This window comes from Lethenteron reissneri, chromosome 54 (genome assembly GCF_015708825.2).
Source record: "Lethenteron reissneri isolate LAM-NWPU_2019-01 chromosome 54, ASM1570882v1, whole genome shotgun sequence".
NCBI classification, from domain to species: Eukaryota; Metazoa; Chordata; class Hyperoartia; order Petromyzontiformes; family Petromyzontidae; genus Lethenteron; species Lethenteron reissneri.
The window spans coordinates 3173498-3188655 of record NC_083832.1 but is presented as its reverse complement, the minus strand read 5'-3'; the positions used below and the strand labels follow the sequence as shown (position 1 = coordinate 3188655).

The window sequence follows — 15158 nt, the reverse complement described above, 5'->3', positions numbered from 1 at the left end:
CTCAACACTACCCATAGACTCAACACTGCCCACAGACTCAACACTGCCCACAGATTCAACACTACCCATAGACTCAACACTACCCATAGACTCCACACTGCCCACAGACTCAACACTTACCCTGTACATTAAGCAGTCCCCCTATTTAACCTCCTTCTGTTCCTCTCTAAAAGCCTCACCTCTTGTCCATTGCCAATTCTCTTCCCTCCCCTCGCCCCTCCACTCCTCCCCGTCCCCTTCTCTATAGCCCTTTTGTGATCCCTAAGTGCCCCTCTATCGCTGTCGCTCATTCCTCAACCCTTGTAGCATGCCCCTGTCATCTACTTTATTCTGTTCTGTCATCGTTTTGTGAGCTATGTTAAGCGCCTTGAGTGAAGGCGCTGTATAAATTAGATTGGGTATATAATCGGTAATCGATGATTCAGTTGGCACAACACATGGCTGAACGTGAAACCGCACATTCATAACTTGGCAACGGAAAATTAATCTGCCTTCTCTATATCATCCTTTCACCTAACCCCGCCATCACAATCAGCCATGTTCTGTCCGCTGCTGAATGAAGACCTCCCCATATCGTCACCATACCCTCGAGGACTTAAAATCCCCTTGCGGCTACGGAGCTGATCTGATTCACGAGTACTTTTTTCTTAGGTTTGTAAGTATAATGTTGATGTTTATCGATCACAATGCACCACCCGACATAGGCAATCGAATCGAGTTGTTACATGATGGGCAAATATGGCAGTTGATTTTAAATTTTCAGAAAAACCGGCTACGTTGAAAAGTTCAAGTAAAATGTTGTACGGCGCTTCTCCGGCGATTACAACCAGCACCAACCACTGGTCATCTGTGAAACTACTGGGTACCTTGCCGAGGTGTATGAGCTGTACCTTCCTTCTAGCCCCGCCCACTTCCCCCCCCCACCCTCCCAGTCCCTGACTGCCACATTTAGATAAGCTCCTCCCCCCTCCCCTGAACCAGTATATAAGATCTTGTCTCCTGGATTTCTCTTCACTTGATACAATAAATTTGGCTGTGACGGTCCCACCTGAAGACGGAGACTTGTGTTGCCTCCGAAACGTCGTGATTTAATTGAGTTATTTTCATATATTATAATTATTATTTTATTGTTATTTTTTACCTACGTGACTTTACCGGGGGAAAAAAAAACCTAAGAGTAAGAGCTTTATAGCTCATCGGATTCCTCCAGTATCAATAAATATTCTGATTCTGTTAACAAAAGCTGAGCTCTCGCTAAATGTGAAGTCTCCGAATAAGCCCCATGTGGTCTCTGTCTTCAGCGCGTATGGTATACGTCTCGGATGACCAGACTTTTCCCGTAGCTCGTTAGTCGGCCTTGCCTCCCTGCCTCGGAATTAAATGACGCCAGCGATGGTCGGCGTCCAAGCGGGGCCCTTCCACATTCGCTCGTCTCTGGCTTCCACTGTCCCCCGCTACAGGCGGCCGGTGTATTCAGGAAAGCAAACACACGCGCCGCCACACCCCGGGATATCCTGGACAGGTTCTGCGTTATCATTAGACCTCCTTTGCCAGTACCAAAATAAAATCATATTATAATAATAGGGGTTTTTCCAATTTTTTCTGGCAACAAAACTGAAACCTTTTACAAGGAATCACGTGTGCATTAACCACAATACTTGCGGTCAAAATGCAAACAAAAAAACACACTATGATAATATATGCATTGTCCTTGAAACTGATTCGTCCACACCAGGGACGGCTTTCTTTTGAGCCTCGTCCCAATCGGTGCCGGCAAAGGAGGTCTCATGATGTAGATGCTTACCCCGAGCCTTCATTACTTTGATAGTGCATTGTCTTTGAGCTGTACGCCTTTTGGCGAACTATTGTCATTGGAGTGAAAATTTAATGTGGCGCTGCACTCTGATGTTGTAGGAGTGTTGTTATAACAATTCTATATTTATTTAAAGTTGCGCATTTTGATGTGACGTCACATTTCTCAACTCCCCCCCCTCGTCTAAAAAATCTTCCCTCCCCCCATAGGTGCGTGACGTCATTTATGGACGGCCCCATAGGGGGCCCACCCTGCTCTGCGAGAGATGCCAGTGGATTATTCGTCTCATCACGTAATACCCGAGAGCGCAATTGGGATATATTTTTTTTGTAAGTCAAATTTCGAAAATGTATTTTAAAGGACCTCTTATTAATATCATGTGTGCATCTGGTGAACGGAAATTTAAAGCGGTCTTAAAACATGTGCCAATTTACTGATCGAGGAATGCAGGCAGATAATTTATATGCATCTAAAAGCATGAGCCAAGTTGCTCTTGCTAAATTCCTGCATTAGCGCACACTTGGGTTAAAACTGGCGAAAACGATGACTAAAATTGAAGAAGAAAAAACATCTATACAATAATGACCACAGCTGCGAAGGGTAAACTCCTCATTCACGACAATGATGTCAAACACAAAGGGTTGCTTTTTCGCTGTGCTCATGCAACCACGAATCTCCCGTGTAAAATAGCCGGGCAGCTCGCCAAACGGGATCGTCATCCGTGTAACAAATCAAATAAACTCAACTTAATATCACGGATTCGACAACGGGGAAACATTTTGAACTGTGTGGTCGAGCGCTTGCGGTAACGCGGGGAGAGATAACGCGCGCGCTAACGTAGGCGGGTGACCTTCCGCGGGCATCAACATGGTCGCAATCGAGACGCTGGCAAACAAAACCGGGCCACTCTCTCAAAGCCCAATGATACGATGCGTCGCCAACGCCACTGCGGGCGTGCGGAGGTTTCAGAGGGAAGGAACGGAAAACGATTAAATCTGTGCGAGCCAACGATGTGCGTGAGTGCGTGTGTGTGGTTCTGTCGAAAGCACAGCAAGTTGGCACAGTAGGGGGCACAGGTGGTGCATCAACCAATCATCTCGGTCATCTCAGTCAGTCGACCCGTGGCACCTGGGTCTGCCCCGTGACCTCCTGCCAGCGGGCGTTCGACACTTCACGTGGCCTCAAGGTGCACATGGCCTGGCACAAGCGTCGTGGTGACGTCACCACCACTTAGTGGCGAATGGCGGTTGTTGTTGTTGGTTCTGTCGATGTAGTTCAACCGACCGTTTAATCAACTATAATTATTTAAAGAATGGATGAGGTCTTTCTGGATACCCTGCACTACACCAATCGCCGCGAAGCCTCGCCAAGCCTCCAAGGAGGCTATTCAATGGCTTAATAACCTCAATATACTGTACACACGTGATGTGCCAAATTTCGCCTTGCCGTACGAGAGAATTCATGTTGAACTTCTTTCGCATCGTACGTAGCCAACTGTGCTAATCGGAGGTGAAGAAGACTGCACCGAACCTATCGTATAATGCAAATTGGCGAGCCATGCTACACGGAATGCCCAGTAGAACATTGCCAACATTGCCGCCATGCCGTTGACATCTGCGCCACTGACAGCAGCCCAGACGGCAGATGTGAAAAGTTGCCCTACTTTTCAAAGGTTGAATCCGCACCGGGTGCAACTCGCCCCGCGCCCGTCAAATCCAATTAAAGGGAATTTCGCAGCGTTAACCTTAATCCGGTGCTTCCATTTACCGTTCACAGACGCCGTGCGGCGCAACAGATTCCCGCGACAGTTGTTTTGGCAGAGTGGTTTGGGTTTCAGTCCCTTCTAATTTATCTTACATATCAGGGGGTGGGGGCCAGAAAAGAGTGCTCTAGCTCAGTGGGCCTTTCCTGGTAAAATGAAAATTGTATAGTTTAATATACGACGACGATCTCGGTAAATCACTCACGCTGGCATCGGAGAGAGCGGCGCGCCACACCCCACATGAACTCCCCGCACAGGTCACACCACGTCGGCTGTGCGCACACCCGGAACTCGTGTCCTCCCTCTTGGGCATCCTCAACTTCCCTGAGCGCTGTCTCCTGCACCTCCCCCAGCCGAGCCTGCTTCGAGCAGGCCTCGCCATGGTCTGCAACGCTCGCTGAGCTGTCAGCAACGTCGTCGCCGCTGGCACCTCCGCTGCCGCTGTTGCTGAACCATGAGGACCAGCTGCCGGGCAACCAGGACGTCGTCTTCTGGCGACGGAGCTCGCATGGTGCGGCCTGTGGGCCCATCTGCGGCGCCTGCAGAGACTCTACCTTGCGCAGGCCGCCCTTGTGGCCCATGGGGTTGTAGTAGGCGGCGTGGTCAGCCCCGGCTGACAGGAGGAGGACGCAGCCCGGCTGCTCAACGTCCTGCACCGCGCTATCAGGGCCCTCCGCGAGGTGGAGGGCACGATGTGTCCTGTGGTTGGATTTTGTCAGGGAGGCTCCCTTGACCATCTCTGACTGTCTGTGTCGAACTGCGTGGCCAATGCAGTCAACGTCGTTCGCAGCAATGCCACGTCCATGTACTTTGTCTGCTCTGGCTTGGTGACCATCATTATCACCACCACCACCACCAATGTTTCCTCCTCCAGCGCTTCCATCACCAACTCGAGCAGTTCCACGACTAACAGATGTGTCATCTCCAACACCTCTTCCACCAGGGCCTTCACGTTCACGTGTATCTTCACAACCTGGACAGATTGACAGACTGCATTTAGTTAAAACCAGGTAACAGCTGTTATTATTCGGAGACTGCAAATCAGCGAGAGCTCAGCATTTGTTAACGCTCGAGGATGCTGGTTGTAATGTCCAGAGAAACGCCGATCAGGAAGGTTATTTTTTTATCAATAGAGGCCTGGGTTAATATGCAACATGTTCCAGAGTGAGATTAAAATAAATATGCAAGCATTAATCCATCGATACCAGAAAAGGATACAGTATCAACAACAATAGTCACTGCATTTAAATGTGATTAAAAATGTAAATGCACCATTGCTTTCATAATTTTAACATGTGGTTTCTGAATGTGTGGTAATGTGCAAAAGTATTCACGTTCATGTTGTCAAAGCAGTTAATTCAAAAGCTCTTTAAATATCTTGATGTCAACCACGACGTCCAACCACCCTCATCACCGTGGTCACCACAACAACCATTGCCAGAGCCACCATCTCACCCCAACACACCACAACCTCACCCCAACACACCACCACCATCTCACCGCAACACACCACGTCTCACCCCAACACCACCACCATCTCACCCCAACACCACCACCATTCCACCCCAACACCACCACCATCTCACACCAACACACCACGTCTCACCCCAACACCACCACCATCTCACCCCAACACACCACCATCTCACCCCAACACCACCATCACCCCACCCCAACACCACCACCATCTCACACCAACACACCACGTCCCACCCCAACACCACCACCATCCCACCCCAACACCACCACCACCTCACCCCAACACCACCACCTCACCCCAAACACCACCACCATCTCACCCCAACACCCCACCATCTCACCCCAACACCACCACCATCCCACCCCAACACCACCACCATCTCACCCCAACACCCCACCATCTCACACCAACACACCATCATCTCACCCAAACACCACCACCATCTCACTCCAACACACCACCATCTCACACCAACACACCAGTATCTCACCCCAACACCACCACCATCTCACCCCAACACCACCACCATCTCAAACCAACACACCACGTCTCACCCCGACACCACCACCATCTCACCCCAACACACCACCATCTCACCCCAACACCACCATCACCCCACCCCAACACCATCACCATCTCACACCAACACACCACGTCTCACCCCAACACCACCACCATCTCACCCCAACACCACCACCATCTCACCCCAACACACCACCATCTCACCCCAACACCACCATCACCCCACCCCAACACTACCACCATCTCACACCAACATACCACGTCTCACCCCAACACCACCACCATCTCACACCAACATACCACGTCTCACCCCAACACCACCACCATCCCACCCCAACACCACCACCTCACCCCAACACCCCACCATCTCACCCCAACACCACCACCATCCCACCCCAACACCACCACCATCCCACCCCGAAACACCACGTCTCACCCCAACACACCACCACCTCACCCCAACACACCACGTCTCACTCACCCAACACACCACCACGTCTCACCCCAACACTCCATCACCCCACCCCAACACCACCACCACCTCACCCCAACACTCCACCACCCCACCCCAACACACCACGACTCACCCCAACACCAAAACCACCTCACCCCAACACCACCACCACCTCACCCCAACACACCACGTCTCACCCAACACCACCACCATCTCACCCCAACACACCACCATTTCAAATTTCGATTTAGAGCTTTCGTGACTGCAGGGATTCATCTTCTTGATTATTTCGGTAAAGTCACGTAGAAGGGAAATAATAAAATAATAAAAATAAAACATAATAAAATAAAATTCTCACGACGTTTCGGCCACGATCGCAAGCAGCTGTCCTCAGGTGACGCTGTCTTTCCGACAGCCCTGTTCTTCACCTGAGGACGGCTGCTTGCGTTGTGGCCGAAACGTCGTGAGAATTGTATTTTTATTATGTTTCATTTTTATTATTTCCCTTCTACGTGACTTTACCGAAAGAACCAAGAAGACCACATCTCACCTCAATACACCACCATATCACCCCAACAAGCCACTGTCTCACCCCAACAATTTCCCCGAAGCCAGCAAATCTACATTACCAACATCACCATCAACTATAACTCCCGACACATCCTCCGCCACTGTCATCTTCACGACGACCAACATCGGGGACTACCATCGACACGAATATCATCTCAGACAAAAGCAACAGTCGCCATTCGCCACTATAAGTGGCAGTGACGTCTCAATGGCGTTTGTGCCAGGCCAGGTGCACTCCGAGGTCACGGTGAAGTGTCGAAGATTCGCTGATAGGCCACGGGACAGACCCAAGTGCCATGGGTTGACTGACTGAGATGACTGGTAGATGTACCACCAGTGCCCCCTACTTTGCCAAATTGCTGCATTTTAGCCGCCCGGTGCGCCACTCGTTTTTGTGAGCATCGCTTCTCTGCCCTCCAAAGACAAAGATCCTCCGTATAGCCTTAACAGACCTTTGGGGCAAGTGCTGTGAGCGGGCACCTATGAAGGCCAGCACAGCACACGAGGGGGTGGGTGGTCAACACCACGCCCGGCCGCCTTTGTCTCCGTAGTGGCGATGTTTACACATCACACCAGATACTCATTTGAGGCTGAGTCTCCGCCCTCCACCACCAATACCACCAACACCACTATCTCCACAACCATCACTACTACCATCATATCCACTACCATATCCACTACCACATCCACTACAATCATCTCTCCTACCATTACCACCATCTCCACAACCACTACCACCATCTCCACAAACACTACCATCAACACTACCACCATCTCCACAACCACTACCATCAACACTACCACCATCTCCACAACCACTACCATCATCACTACCACCATCTCCACAACCACTACCACCATCTCCACAACCACCATCTCCACAACCACTACCATCAACACTACCACCATCTCCACAACCACTACCACCATCTCCGCAACCACTACCATCAACACTACCACCATCTCCGCAACCACTACCATCAACACTACCACCATCTCCACAACCACTACCATCATATCCACAACCACTACCATCAATACTACCACCATCTCCACAACCACTACCACCATCTCCACAACCACTACCATCAACACTACCACCATCTCCGCAATCACAACCATCATCTCCACAACCACAACCACCATCTCCACAAAGACTACCACTAATAAATATTCCCCGTGTAGCCTTAACAGACTGTTGGGGCAAGTCCTGTTAGCGGGCACCTATGAAGGCCAGCACAACACACGAGGGGGTGGTTGGTCAGCATCACGCCCGGCCGCCTTTGTCTCCCTACACCATCTCCAACAACCACTTCCATCAACGCTATCAACCATCTCCACCACTGTCACCCATCAGCCGTGCTACCTACCACCAGCTCAATAAACACAATCATCATCATCGCCACCTACACCACCGCCACTACGATCATCATCATCATCATCGCCACCTACACCACCACCACGATCATCATCATCATCATCGCCACCTACACCACCGTCACCACCATCATCATCATCATCGCCACCGACACCACCGCCACCACGAACATCATCATCATCATCGCCACCCTATACCACCGCCACCACGATCATCATCACCACCGACACCACCGCCACCACGATCATCATCATCATCGCCACCTACACCACCGCCACCACGATCATCATCATCATCGCCGCCACCTACACCACCACCACCACACCTCCAACTCTATCACGGCTATCATCATCTACACCCGATCACCACCACCTCGTTCACCTCGTTGGGGGTGGGTGGAGGGGGTAGCTGCCATTTACCTCGCCTCCTCTTCCCGTCGTCCCCTCGTCGCGACCTCTTCCGTTCTTCTTTCGTCTGGAGGTCCACCATGTCCATGTCGAGTCTCAGCAGGTTAACTTACTGCTGCATATGAAGCAGTCAGAAGCAGCGGGTTAACTTACTGCTGCATGTGAAGCAGTCAGAAGCAGCGGGTTAACTTACTACTGCATGTGAAGCAGTCAGAAGCAGCGGGTTAACTTACTACTGCATGTGAAGCAGTCAGAAGCAGCAGGTTAACTTACTGCTGCATGTGAAGCAGTCAGAAGCAGCGGGTTAACTTACTACTGCATGTGAAGCAGTCAGAAGCAGATTAACTTACTGCTGCATGTGAAGCAGTCAGAAGCAGCAGGTTAACTTACTGCTGCATGTGAAGCAGTCAGAAGCAGATTAACTTACTGCTGCATGTGAAGCAGTCAGAAGCAGCAGGTTAACTTACTGCTGCACGTGAAGCAGTCAGAAGCAGCAGGTTAAGCTACTGCTGCATGTGAAGCAGTCAGAAGCAGCGGCAGTAGCAGCAGGCACAACACTGGAAGACAGATGAGAAACTCACAACAGAAGCAGCAGTAAAACTTGACGGCGACTTGCAACAGAGGTACAGTCCTGTAGACGTACGGATTTGGAGAAGCGGCACAACTTGAAGCAGGGTACTTTACAGCAGCAGCAGTAACAGCCTACGTAGATACGCAGCAGTGATGGTGGTGATAATGTTGCGCAACAGTTTTAACAGCCGAATCAACAAGAGGCGCGGAACTAACCCAAGCAGAAGCAGCAGCAGTAGATGGAGCAGAGCTTCGAGAAGCAACAGCAGCAGCAGGACAGCCGAAGCAGCAGGAGGAGAATCAGCAGCAGACGTGGAGCGGAGAGAGGCAGAGGGAGCAGAATCAGTGGAAGCAGTAGGGGAAGCCGGGCAGAGAGAACCCAGAAGCAGCAGCAGCAGGAGAAGAAGTGGAGCTGAGAGAGGCAGCAGCAGCAGGAGACGTGGAGCTGTGGACGGAAAAGCAGCAGAGGCGACAGGAGGAGGAGAGCCGAGAGAATCAGCGGGAGAAGTGGAGGCGAGCAGAGTGAGTGGGAGCAGAGTGAGTGAGTGGGAGCAGAGTGAGTGGGAGCAGAGTGAGTGGGAGGGAGCAGAGTGAGTGAGTGGGAGCAGAGTGAGTGGGAGCAGAGTGAGTGGGAGCAGAGTGAGTGAGTGGGAGCAGAGTGAGTGAGTGAGTGGGAGCAGAGTGAGTGGGAGCAGCAGCAGCAGCAGGATCAGGATGATGATGATGAGAATCAGCTGCGGAGGGGCGCGGTGTTGTGGGTGGGGAAGGAAACGCGACTCGCGGGGAGGAGCAGCAGCAGCAGTAGCGAGTCAGAGGCTCAACCCAGCTGGTGCCTCGCGAGTATAAGGGGTCGCATATGCTCTGGCTTTGCACGAAAACTATTGTGTTTTTTAATGTTAGGGGCCGTCCATAAATGACGTCACGCGAGTTTGGACGATTTTTGACCCCCCCCCTCAAATATGACGTCACAAAGCTCTGCCCCCCTCCCCCCAAAAAACATATTTCAATGTTGAAAATAAAACATGCTTCAAATCGCTTTAAACTATTGTCATTGTAGTGCGTGTTTAATGTGGCGCTGCACTCTGATGTTGTAGGAGAAAACATTTATTAAAAAGTCTATTTAATTAAGTAGAACGTGTTGTCTATATTTATTTAAAGTTGCGCATTTTTATGTGACGTCACGTTTCTCAAACACCCCCCCCCCTAGGTTCGTGACGTCATTAATGGACGGCCCCTTACTCCAAACGCGTGATGTTGATTCTCAATGTGGACGGGGGTGGTGGAGGTGGTGGTGGAGGTGGTGGTGGAGGTGGGAGTAAAGCGAAGAAAATCCACGCGACCACGAGTTGACCGAGAGAGAGTGACACCGCAAACCCCGAACATGCCACAGGCGTCAGGGTTCGGGATTGAACTGAGGACCTCGTGTACACCAGGCGAGGTAGTTAACATCTCTCAGCCACCGTGGTGGCCCCAAGGGAGTCTTCTTGACTCTCTCTCTCTCTCTCTGGAGGGTCACACGGATGGATGTTCGCAGTCGACGATTACATCGCTCTGGTCTCGAAATGTGTGCCGTCCCGTGCGTGCTAATTCTGTTCCCTCCATGTGACCAGTCTGTGTACTGCTTCTATACCGGATATACTGTGTGAGACTGGTAGGAACCACCTGGTTCCACCAGCCCACAGGGATTGTTGTGTCCGCCCGTCCGTCGTGCATCCAAAAATGGCAGGGGTGGGGCTGGGTGGAGAGGGGAGGTGTGGGGAGGGGCTGGATGGGGATGGGCTGGGCGGGGAGGGCTGGGTGGGGCTGGGTGGGGGGTGGGAGGGGTGGGGCTGGGTGGGGAGGGGCTGGTCACCCCGTGGTGCCCTTATAAAACTCAACGCTTAACCTACTCACGCCGGCTTGTGCCCGCCCTCACAGTCGGCCATATTTGCGGAATACACCACGCCGCCGTTGACCCTGCAGGCCATTGACCGAGCAACCCAACGTTCCTACCAGCTCCCTCTGCAGGAATGTGTTTACTCTCCGTGCTGTTTGTGCTGTTTACATTTACTGTCTATATGTCTGTTCACATGGAGGGAACAGAATAGTACACACGTTTGTTTGTTGTAGTACGGAGATAGAATGATGGCTTTAATCGAAGTTGTCTTGTGGTTGTTGTTTGACTTGCATCCCACTGGGATTTTTGCACATCGTTGGTGTACGGTGCTTTTTCTGGAAGACTTTGCAGTTTTTTCCTTGATTTTTCTGTTTGCGCATAGTCACTTTAAGATGTTTTCTTGTTCATGTTTTTTTGTTTGTTGCGGTTGCACCCGATTCAAGAGCCGAATGGCTCACAGGGCTATACCAAATAAATGAAACTGAAAACTGAAATAGCTCATACCTGTCAACCCATTACCAGTGCCTAGCTTATTACAGACAAATGCAGACCTTATTGGTCACCCCGTGACCTTATAAATCTCAACTATCGTCCTACAAAGTCCCATCACAAGGGAGAAACACAAACAAATAGACGACACAAATTTCCCGTATTGAAACGGCTGCACACCGTATGGACCTGAAAACTCAATTTCCCTCTACGAAAATACGGGGTAAACCGTATGGGCTGACACCGGATGATATCGTGTACAATCTGTACAATCTGTACTGTTTGTACAACGTATTGGGATCCTTGGATGAAATTCGCCTTACAAATCTAAATGAGTATTATTATATCTGTGCTGGCTGTATGTGTACTGCCTCAGTGCTTGCTGTGTGGTATCTTGTCCGTGCTGTTTCATTCTGTCTCTTCTGTTAGCTGGTATTGATGATGTTGTTACTCGCAACTGCTTTTCCAGGTTTGCTCCTAGATTTATTGTATTTCGAGTCCCGCCTGCGGTTGCCTTGGCAGGGTCACACCAAATGATTTCGCGGGCCTTACACGGCCCGCGGGCCGGATGTTCCCCACCCCTGATGTAGAAGGACATCACCACAACGATCCGTGCACGGGCAGATCGCCCGTAGGTGTCAGCTGCACATTCCTCATTTGTTTCCACTTTCCTCTGTCTTGTGGCCAATATTCTCCAAGTAAGTGTACATCTTTCTGGCAGCAAGCTCCGATAGGGTACAATAATATAGCATTATTATTGACAGGCATGCCTGGTACATATACCCTATTCGTAGTCCCTGAATAGACCATTACACACCAGGTGGGAAATTAAGCAACGATTTACACCTCTGCAAAGCAAGCTTCAAACTTCTTGGGCAGCCTAAATGACGAGACACTCGGTGTTAGATGTGTAGCTGCAACATAAGAAATGTGTGGTTGTTCTTGGGTTGGGTGTCGTGTCCACCTGAAACAACGTCTTCTCTTGTCCTGGGCAGTTGGCACAAGATGAACAACTTGGGACCTCACTGGAATCCAGTAGCAACAGCCATGGATTGCCCCTTACCCCAAATAAACAGCTCGGGACACGCACATTCTCCACTGTTACGACATGGATGAGTGGTCATGGCCAGACCTCGTAGATTGGAATTATAAACACCCGACGACTTCAAAGCCACGTGTGGCCCCTACTTAAATGCTCAAAGCCTCCCCTTTAGAAATTCTGGTATAGTAGTAAAGAAAACTGTTTGTACAATATTCAACGCCAGCGTGGCGGTAATTTCCATCATCATTTCCACACACACAGACGGGGCGGAGAACTAGGGCAAACGCAGATAAGCTCGTTATTCATTGACTTAAAGCTTTCGTGACTGCAGGAATTCACATTATTTGGGTCTTTTCGGTAAAGCCAAGTAGATAGAATTTTTTTTTACAAAAAATATCACGACGTTTCGATCGCAACACAAGCAATCGGCATCGGGTGAAAAAAATAGCGAGAGAGCTGCTGAGGCAGGATGTTATAAAGGTTTAAGATGGGTGTAGCCCAAAGATCATTAGCGAAGTGGGCGGGGCTAGTGAAGACATTAGCATGTAAAATTAAGATCGGAGAGCTGAGCTACCTCCACGATAAATATGTAAGATCGGAGAGCTGAGCTACCTCCACGACGACGAAGCTGTGGAGGTGGCCATTGTATTGTGAGAGCAGAACCGGCCCTAGACCTTTGGGGGCCCTAAGCAAAATTTGGTTGGAGGCCCCTTTGATGTATGATTTTTTTTCACCCACGAGCAAGCAGTGACTCTAGGGGGCCCTCTGCTGGCCACGGGGCCCTTTGCAATTGCAAGGGTCGCTTAGTGGCTGGGCCGGCTCTGTGTGAGAGATTAGCATGTCAATGTTAGATCGTAGAGCCACTGCCACATCAAGGAAAACGAGCAACGGTGGCTGTGTTAGTGAGACATTTAACCTGTTAATGTAACACCAGAGAATCGAAAATAACTACTAAACATCACAGCCAGTTATAAGTTAACCTGATAATCGAGTGGATAACAAATCTAAAATGATATTTAATATGCTGCTATTAATCCATCCGAAAGATGACTGCGTGGCCTTAAAAGGGACACCTGTAGTGTATTGAACTCGATTTGAAGCTTTCCTGACTGCAGGAATTACTATTTGGTTCTTTCGGTAAAGTCACGCGGAAAGAAAATAAATTAAGTAATAGAATAACGAAATTTCGATTGCAACACGAGCAATCGTCATGAGGTAGAACTACATTTGAGAGAGAGACAGACACAAGCAGAGAGAGACAACACAGAGACACACCGAGAGTAAGACACACAACATAGACACACAGACAGACACACAAGCAGAGAGAGACAACACTGAGACACAGAGAGACACACACAACACAGACACAGAGAGAAACACAACATAGACACACAGACAGACACACAAGCAGAGAGAGACAACACAAGACACACAGAGAGAGACACGCAACATAGACACACAGAGACACACAGACAGACACACACGCAGAGAGACAACACTGAGACACACAGAGAGACACACACAACACAGACACAGAGAGAAACACACAACATAGACGCACAGACAGACACACAAGCAGAGAGACACAACATAGAGACACACAGAGAGAGACACACAACATAGACGCACAGACACACAAGCAGAGAGACACAACATAGAGACACACAGAGAGAGACAAAACACAGACACAGACAGACACACAAGCAGAGAGAGAGACAACACAGAGACTGTTGTATTCTATTATTTAATTTATTTTCTTTCTACATGACTTTACCGAAAGAACCAAAGAGTATATAGTGTACTAGGTGACGATTCAGGCAATAATGGTCTTCACAACGCACACACATTCAAAACGCATTATCTATATGTAATGAAGGGGCATTGCCAGAAACGTCCCCTATTAGTTTTATGTTTAAGGCCAGTGCTAGTGATGTGTTGAGTTGTGTTGAGTTGTGTTGATTGTGCTCGTGCACCATTGCCAACGCAGCAGCAGCAGCATCATCAGATTATTTTGTTCATTACCGACTCGGGTCCTCAAGTGGCGGAGCTGTTGGCCCAGGCCTGATCGACAATGACCGTACAAAGTAAACCCATCCATCACCTTAAACTAGTTTTATACACGTAATTTGACATGCTATCTCTGAGGATGAAATATATTGGTTATACCATCATGCAAAAATCTTAGAGCAAAGTTGCACAAATAACAAACATACGAAACATTCTGCTCTGAAGAAGGGCCATTACCCAAAACGACGCCTATTAATTTTTTGTCCCATTGAAGGCCACGGTGTTTATTGACGTAACGTCTTGAAATGTTCTCTTATCATAGCAGAGTGTGTGAGAAAGAATATTTAATGAGAAGTTCCGTGAAAAATACAACTTTGTGTCGGCCGTTTCGCCGATTAGGGGGACACTGCCCTGCAAGAATTCTCGACGGATCCTTGGCCTCTGGACAGGGATGCAAAGTCGGCCTCTGTGAATCATGAATGTGGAGTTCCCACTTCCACTACGGGGGGTCCCCCCATTCACTCGGCTGACGCTGACAACGATCAACTCTGTAAACGACGAGAAGTCTCTGTTGCCATGGATTTTTCACGTCATTTACACGTTTGACCATGAAAGACAAAACGTACCCCTCATAGCCATTAGCAGAATGTTGGGGCAAGTGCTGTTCGCGAGCAACAGCTACGCAGGCCAGCACGGCAAACAAAGAGGTGGGTGGCCAGCACCCTGCCCGGCCACCTGTGTCTCTCCAGTGCTAATGCTTATGTACACGTCCCAGGTACTCATTCAAG

The 15158-nt window shown here is 49.6% G+C and overlaps 1 pseudogene; it reads right to left on the bottom strand.

Annotated features, from left to right (window-relative positions):
- The window catches only part of LOC133356413 (ras association domain-containing protein 1-like), a 36814-nt pseudogene extending 27973 nt beyond the window's left edge, over positions 1–8841 (bottom strand).
- Between the last annotated feature and the right edge of the window lie 6317 nt (positions 8842–15158).